We start from the raw sequence: 9,071 nt of genomic DNA, 5'->3' as shown, positions 1-9,071 counted from the left end.
ATATTTTATTTATGATAGACGTATAGATCTCCTTGTCACACCGAAAAGTTATATGCCAGTTTTAATACTGTAATCAAACGTTTAGAAATCTGAACACATAAAATTTCCAGATACGGTCGGCAACAGACCATATATCCGAACAAATAATAGCATATAAGGCATCTTTATAGCTATAACATAAAACATTTAGCACATGAAACATTTTAGGCATCTTTCCTAAAATAAACTAGTGCATGTGTCTAAAATATAGCAGACACTCATCTCACAATCATCGCTTAGCATACTAAGTTTAAGTATAGAAATTTCCTACAAATTCCTAGTTCGCCTAAACTAATGCTCTGATACCAACTGTGACATCCCCATTTTCCACGGCCAGAAAAGACCGATTTTGTTTATGCTTTGTTAAAAATTAGAGTACTTCTTTTCATAAAAATGTTGCAGAATTTGTTCCCAGAAAACACGATAAATACGTTATCAAAACATTTTCAAAGAAACGCATTTTATTCATTTTAAAATGTTTGGGATGTCATCGTCAATACACAAACATAAGCATAAACAGAACTTACATTCATTTACACTAGTGATCTATATCTCCTTCATCTCTCAGTGTAATGTCACTTCATATAGACACCTGTGATATAAATAAACTGAGTGGGTCATGTTGGGAAACCTGGTGAGTACATAGGGATTTCAATCCCACGATGTTATATAATTTAGAACTCACAAAACATACAATTTCACCATATATGTGTAAGCAACTCTTATCCCACCCCGTCGATCCTCACAGCGAGACTATCCATACTCTCAAACCTAAGATTAACCGTTTTACCTAATCCATACTCTAGTATTAATGACGAATGGTTATGCCTAATCCATACTCTCGGACTAGGGACGAATGACTAATCCATACTCTCGGATTAATGAAGAATGATTATGCCTAATCCATACTCTCGGACTAGGGACTAATGACTAATCCATACTCTCGGATTAATGACGAATGATTATGCCTAATCCATACTCTCGGACTAGGTACGAATGACTATGTGTTAATGCATACTCCCGGACTAAGGACAACTGACTATGTCTTAATCCATGCCCCCGGATTAATGATAGTTGACTATGTCCAATCCATACTCTGGGACTAGGGACATTGACTATGTCTAATCCATGCTCTCGGATAAGTGACATATACTAAAGTTCTATTCTCTTTGTATAACTCACTTGTACTCGTAAGAAAATACTACCCAATATTCCTCATAATTAATTTAGGTTTACTCTTTATCTTAAATCATCATATATAATCAGGTATGTTCTTTAACACGTATTTCAGGCAACGTCAATTAACTCGCACATAAACATATAATTAATACTTCAATCAATACTTGTACTAAAATCATGTTCATGAAAAGGACTATGCACTCACCTGGTAAGGTGGTGAGTTGGCACTCGGACAGCACTTCGTTACTCTTAAAATAATTATCCCGTGACGAAACCTAGTATCATTACCACAAGAGTTTAGTCTAACATTAACCGCGACTAATTAATAGTCCAGCTATTATTACTATTATATAAGCATTAAATAACACTCAATATAACTCATAATAATAGCCCAAATAATTATTTTAAGGTCCTAATAATCTTACTATAAGTAATTAGAAGTTATATTAAAAATAGCGTAGGCGTAGCTCACTTACAACGGGTTTTTCGCAAAAACCGGGCTTCGCTGGAGCAGCGTTCCCAAGCCGAAAGGCTCTTTTCTCGGGACTCCGAGAGCCTCGGGGCTTCCTTCGGGTGCTAGGGGGTTTACCTAGGCTTTTAGGGGGTTAGAGAGCTTAGAGAGAGAGTGTAGAGAGAGAAAGAAGGTTTGAGAGGTGTGAAGAAATGGCAAGACCCGACACCTCTATTTATATGGTGAATTCCTTATGGACTCGCCGAGTAGGAGGACCTACTCGCCGAGTTGGGGCATGTGGCAGCCTTCTGGTGGTGCCACGTGTCCAATTCTGGTGGTGCCACGTCACCCCCTATCGCGTATCAGCCTTCAAACTTAGAAAAATCATAACTCTCGCATACTAGCTCAGTTTTCGACAATATTCTTTTCAACATGTAGGTAAAATCAATATCTACAACTTCCATTTAGACTCCGTCGGCTTATTCTTGACCGATCTCAAATTTAACTGTAGGAGGCTTTTAGACTGTTAAATGGTCGCGAAGAATTCGTAACTCCTTCGAACGGACTCCGTTTTTGTCCATATTTTTACCGTTGAGTTCCTATTAATGGTATCTTAAACTCTAATTTAGTTCGCATAAGCCAAAAACCGCTCGAACTAAAATTCGAGTTTCGGGTCGTGCACTGTTAAGCCGGATCTTAGAAAAATCATAACTTCCTCATACGAAGTCAGATTTGGGCGTTCTTTTTATGGATGTTCTCGGTTTAACGTATACTAAAACTTCGGTTTAGATTGATAAGGCTAAAAGTCGCTCCATCATATATTTACTATTTACGCTTCCCGGTGTCGTGCCGGTTTTTGCCGTAAAACTTCGACGGGCCATAACTTCTTCGTTATAACTCGGATTTCGGCGTTCTTTATATGTACGAAAACCTTGAGACATATTCTAAAAATTGGTTAAGACTATTTATTATAAATAATCTTTTTCCAAAAATTCGTTTTCGACCCCTATTATCGCTAAATTGACTAGCTGGGATCTACGGGCGTTACAGCGTGTCTTCCAAGGTTTGAATAGTTTCTTTTGCTCTGTCCGTTGGATTATAGGTGGTAGACCATACTCAAGTCTAACCCAGTCCCTACAAGGGTTGCCAGCCTCACGAAATGAATCTCTATCTCTGACAGAGATAATGGATATTGACACACCATGCAGTCGTATAGTCTCTTTGATGTACGTCCTAGTCAATTTCTCCATCATGTCGGTTTCTTTGATTGGTAGGAAGTGCGCAAAATTGGCCAGTTTGTCGACGATTATCCAAATGGTATCGAGACCACCCAATGTCTTGGGTAACGTGGTTATAAAGTCCGTGGTTAGTCGCTCCCACTTCCTTTCGGGTGTCACTGGTTGTTGCAGGAAACACGAAGGCCTCTGTTATTCTACCTTCTCCTTGGCACAAGTCAGATACTGTCCGCATATGTAGCGATGTCGGTTTTCATGTTCGGCCACCAATATTGTGTCCTTAAGGTCCAGATACATCATTTCTGGACCTGGATGGACTGAGTGGCGAGTTTTGTGTGCTTCGTTCGTGACGACGTCCCTGAATCCACCGAACTTTGGTGTCAAAATTTCGATTCCGGAGGTACCGAGCCCCGTTGCTCTTGACTCCTAGGTTCATATTCATTCCTCTTAAGTTTTCACCCATCGCATACTTTGTTTTCAAGGTCTCTAGTTCAAATTCTCCTTATTTGCGTAGACAGGAATGGGTGGATTGTCATTGTTACTGACCTTTCTTGGCAACACGAGTATTCCTTTTTGTACAAGGTATTTTCCACCTCATTGACCTTGTACATATAATGGCGAATCTAGTGCTCCTAGTTGCTTAGTAGTTCTACCTATCGTCCTTGAATTAGGCAAATTTCTTTTCGGTCGAGAATATACTAAATGCTCTTATGACCGATGAAAACTTGTGCATCTTTGCGCCGTAGGGATGGTGCTTCCAATCTTCTTGGGTGAACACTATTGTTCCTAGTTCTGGGTCACGTGTGGTCTAGCCGACTTCGTACGCTTTTAGCCGTCTTGAGGTATTGGTAATGACTCATGATCATTGCGTAGGGCCTGCTTTTGCGTTTGGTGGGCGGTTTCTTGCTTCTTTCTATATGTGATTTTTTATTCTTGTTTGTCATTCCAGTGGATTTTCACCATCTTGTATGCTGTTTAGGTCGGTGGGGAACGTATGGTTTTGGTTTATATGACTAGACTAAATCGAATGGTAGAACATCCACTCGCTCTTCTAGGTAGCCTTACCTCGAAGATCATGGTAGGACTCATTCCTGGTCCATCTATCATTAACTTGCGCATATAGGTCATATGTACTTAAGGTTGGCAAGACAGTTGGATGGGTGACTCTGCCCCAAGTCCACAACCAGACAAGGAACAGGAAGTAGGGCAGTAACACACATCCAATATCCATAGAATCTTAATTATACATTATCCTCGTGTATATACTTAGTAGTGATAGACTAACCGTATTCGTCCCACGCTTCTGTGCTTGAACTTTATCTACTGCGTGAAGGGTCTCCTGGAAATACTTGTGGTAAGGTTTCGGAAGGTATAATACTCCTCTGGTGAGTGTTTTAGGTTTTGCAGCGAGAGATGACCCAGAGGTCCGTGTCGGATTTGTGCTTATGAGAGACGAGAGTTTCGATATTCAGTGGGTTAGGTGATGGGTCTTTCCGTAGCACATTTAATTGGGAAGGTGAGGACTAAACCAATCCAAATCGAATGATGTTATCGAAACTTCCTAGTAAACATGTGTTAAGTTGTATTCGAATGAAATGTTTGTTAGGGAGATAGAGTATCCTGTGCATCTTGTTAGTACGTTCCGTGTTGGTCGGTGTTATTATTACTGCAGATGATTCGCATTGCAGCAACTAGCATTGGTAGTGAGTGTGTTCTGATAGCTAGTAATGATACTTGATATCATGATCCCTGACAGGCCACTCTATGATCTAGCGGTATATGTAAGTCGCATGTAATTTTATATTGGTGAAATCGTCGAGTGGGTGGCTCCACCCTAATCCCACTACTAGACATGGAACAAGAGTCAGGACGGAATTATTCCCTTTAAGTTTTTTTTTTGTATTTCAATTATAATTAACCCCGATGTAGGCACAAAGTCGTCACGACTCACCGGTAATGATCCTAAGGTCATATATGAGTGTTTTTTATTTGATTTGAACGAGAGAGTAATTTTTAACTACTTTTTGAAAGACGGTAATTTTAGCAAGCATACCAAATTCATTACAAACATATGGTACTTAAACGTTTTTGTTCGTTGGAAACATTACAAAAGTCCTAATAAGGTTTCCTTATTGCTCCTGCTGGTTTGTTCATCACACTCCTCTTGCTTCCCCGTCATTCTTCTCAGTTGGGCAGTCTCTCTTGAAGTGTCCCATTCCACCGCATAGGTGGCATACTGGACTTACACTGGCATTGGGGATTGAAGCGATGTGTTGGGCCTGGGTCCTGCAAAAGCGGGAAGTATGTTCGTTCGTGTTCCAGTTTTTATAGTGCATCACCCGGCAAACCCCGTTATGATGGTAGCCACACTTGTTACACTTTGGGAGTGTTCCCATATATTGTCTGACCGGTGCTTGGGTGACAGACCTTGTGGCTAGTGTCGAGGCATGAGTCGTGACTATTGTTGTAATTACAGGGGCAGCCACAGATTGTTGTCTCTTTATGCGTTTTTGAGATAGGTTGCGCTTCTTTTTGTCCCAAAACTCTCGTTTCTTGTTCTTAGGTTTGTGGCCTGAGGCGCCTTCGTTGGTAGACACCCGCTGGTGTTCTTAACTATTATTGCGGTTAGTATTACTGACACCGCCTTCACTCCTGCTGGCGTTGTTAGCATTGACTTGCGTCATGACGGCTGTCACGGTTGCCGTGACTGCAGCTTGAAAAGTAGCAGAGTCTATCTGCAGGGTTGGCGCCTTTCCGTAGGTGTGATTTAGGTTAAAAATAAAAAATATTTTGTTATTTTGCTTTAAAAGTATGTTGTTTTTAGTTAAAAGGAAATTATATTATTGTTTTTGTTTAAAAATAAATGTATAAGTACAAACTATTTAGGTTATACATTACTCTGAAGAAAAAAATGACATATTAGGTCATTTTTATTTCGTCATGCAACAGAAACGAATGATGTTATACAATATTATGTCAGATATAAAAAAAGATCTTGTTAAATAATTTATTATTCATTTTATATTAAAGTTAAGTGTGATCTATAATTGGTGTCTTTTTAACCATATAATAGGACAATGTAAAGAAATATTAGAGGATAAAAATATGTTTATCCAAGTTGAAGTAAACTTGATTTTTTTTCTAAAGAATATATTAGAACGCCTTATTATTATTTGACGTAGGAACTCGATTACAATTTATTCTTGCTTTTTTGTTACTAAATGTTGGTTAGATAAAATCTTATTTACTAACTTTTTGTTAGTGGTAACTGTTTAGATAAAAATCTTATTTACTAAGTATTTTGAATTTTTAAGTATAATAGTGGTTTGTTATGACAATGTTCTTTATTCGATAGCATTTTTCTTCATTGTATAGGTATAATATCTTTTTATTATGAATGAGCATATGGACCGGGGAACCGGCTGGAACCGATACCGGTATTGAAACTGGAACCTGATAGAACCGGTCAGGCCGGGACCGATACTATAATGTTGTCAATTTTTTGAACCGGGAACCAGTAAGAACTGGTCATTGGAACCGGCCCAAAACCGGGAACCAAACCGGACAACGTTTAAAAAAAAACCCACGGCTTTTGCGGTTTGGATTTCTGAATTGGACATCATAAAAAAAGCAACACGAAGCTTTAAATATTTTCTTTAAACTTCAACTTAATATGTATTAAGAAAACATATCTATTAAATATCTTCCTTAAACACTTAAGTTATACTTTTGAAACTTAACTTTTTAATATTCATTAACCTGTTACAAATCATAAAGCTTCGCTGTTACATCCTCCATCTATCACATAATTAAGCTTCTTTGGTTTGTAACTAAATAATTCGGTTGCATGGATGTTAAAGTAATAAGCTCACACATATATTTAAACAAATACCATTTAATATGTACACTAATTTATGAAATAAACTATAACCACATATGTAGCTACGTCATCATGGAATTCATCTTAAAAATTAATTCCTTAACTCAACATGGCACCCTCAAACAACCTAATAATCAATTTCTTTCTTTTAGAGCCTCCGATTAAATATATTTTTTAAAACAAAAGTCCTCTCCCTGACCCAATTATATTTGCTTGGTTACCCATCGCATTTATCAAACAATTAGCTAAACAAAGACCGACAAGAGCTGACGTTAACTGAAACTGAAACCGTAACCGAAACATTTCTCAAAATACGTTGCTATTTCTCGAAGGCCGGTTCTAACATCGAAGACCCTGTAAAAACCGGAACCGGAACCGGTAGAACTGGCGGTCCGGTTCGGTTCTTGATCTTGGCTGAAGCCGGTTCCCGGGTCGAGCCGGTTCGATTCGTTTGCTCATGCCTACTTTTTATCCAACCTATTTACAATTTTAGGTGTTTAGCCATTGAAAGCAACTTGTATTTTTTGCATTTATTAAACCATGATTTTTTTTATTCTTAACATTCGTTGATTTGGAGCCACCTTCTATTTGATGTACATTCGTAAGTGTTACATCCGTATTTCTACTATTACAATTATGGGTCGAAAATGCTATTTTCTATTCTTTTATATCCTTCCAAGAAATATCATTCAAATTGTAGATCAAAAACACTATTTCCTATTTTTAGCATTTTCCAATATATGTAATCATGTATGTGTATTAGCTTAAAAAGTTATCACATATATGCACGAGAAACAATTTTTCAACAAAATAATTAACCCAAATCTAGAAGAGAAAAAAAAAAATCATTGTTTTAGAACCTCAGTATTAAAGGATTACATAAACACATCAAATCCAAATTCACTTTAGATTTCTCCACTCCCCTGTCATCAGATACATCAAATTCAATCCCCCATCACCAAGATCAGCAAACATTTTTACCCTTTTTTCATTCGGACCTTTGAAAACGTTTCAAACACCATGATTATATGTAAAGCCGAGAAGTATGCGAATGAAGGTGAAGCGAAGCCGGCCAAGCGCACCAGCGACGGTTGTAGCAGTTCAGCTCACCGACATGGAAGAAACCGCATTCTCCTTCTCTTTTTCAGGTATCAAATCGATTTCTTAATACCTCAAGTATCAAAACGATTTCCTAACAGCTGAAATTGATTTTATTCTTGGTTCTTTTCAAGGTATCGCCGATCAATTACACCCTCTGAGACTACTAGAGTTTGGTGTATAAGATGAATTCTAAAATAAATACCATTTGACACCTAAACGACAACCCGATCATGAAGTCTTCTTCTCCAACTTCTCAATTCATCGACTCAACTCTACATCGCCTACAAGCAATTTTTTTTACCTGAATCTTGATCATAATGAAAAAGGGCTTTACAAGTCGTCTGTATGTGCTGCTATCGTTCTCCTGCTCCCATCTTGAATGATTTTAAATTCATTAGGTAGTTTATCTTGTGATCTACTTCAATGATAACAATATTAGGCAAATTTAGCATTCTGTAAAGCTGTACTACTTTATTGGGTTATAATTTGGTATTTATGATCATATTGTTACTGTGAATTCGCAGAATGCAAGTAAAAGTCAGCAACTACACTGAAGGTAAAGTACGAACTAAACTCTGTTTTAATTTTGCCTTCCAAGTGTTCGATGAAAGTACTAACTAAACTCTGTTTTCTTTATGATTCTTCCATGCTGCTATTTCAGGACCCCTCAACTGGCCTCGAGACTAAAACTACACAAGTTCTTGCACTTCGTGGAGTCCATGTAATTATGGTTTATTGGGAAATTAAAAACCTACGAGATAAATATTGATTATGCTAACCTGTAAACTTTTAAATATAGTTTTCTTTGGCATGTGATGCTTGCAGTGATAAATTAAGATTTCCATATTTAGGTATTACTTTCTTTCTGTTTTTAATAAATACAAAATTAAAAAAAATCTTTTAAGGAAAAATATATGCAAATACTACATGGATATTTAAGTAAGATAAGTTTGAAAAGAAGTTTCAGTCTGCACAACTTAAAAAGGAATCTTGGAGGCTTACACTTATATGTCATTTCTTTATAGAAATATTAATGCATATCTAGAATGATACTGGTGATTTTACTTTAAATCCATAAACAAGGAATCTTGGTCCTGATTTTAATTTTCTGTATCTTCTTTTTTTGTCTTCTAATTAAAATAACGATATTGCCCCTTTTTTAATATTTGTTATTTAATTTCCTGAT

General features: G+C 37.3%; 1 long non-coding RNA gene across 2 annotated transcripts; it reads left to right on the top strand.

The window, feature by feature from the left end:
* The first annotated feature begins 7,544 nt into the window (after positions 1-7,544).
* On the top strand, positions 7,545-8,696 carry LOC145097476 (uncharacterized). Of its 2 annotated transcripts, XR_013704384.1 has the most exons (4): positions 7,550-7,932; positions 8,017-8,283; positions 8,410-8,441; positions 8,547-8,696. It is a non-coding gene; the product is annotated as an uncharacterized LOC145097476 (long non-coding RNA). The 2 variants fall into 2 exon arrangements; XR_013704383.1 differs by having other exon boundaries at positions 7,545-7,932; positions 8,017-8,441.
* Positions 8,697-9,071: the final 375 nt, after the last annotated feature.

Source organism: Lactuca serriola, chromosome 4 (assembly GCF_051521515.1).
Source record: "Lactuca serriola cultivar US96UC23 chromosome 4, Lser_US96UC23_V15, whole genome shotgun sequence".
Classification (NCBI taxonomy): Eukaryota; Viridiplantae; Streptophyta; class Magnoliopsida; order Asterales; family Asteraceae; genus Lactuca; species Lactuca serriola.
The sequence above is the reverse complement of the archived record's forward strand: the minus strand, read 5'-3'. Positions and strand labels throughout refer to the sequence as shown.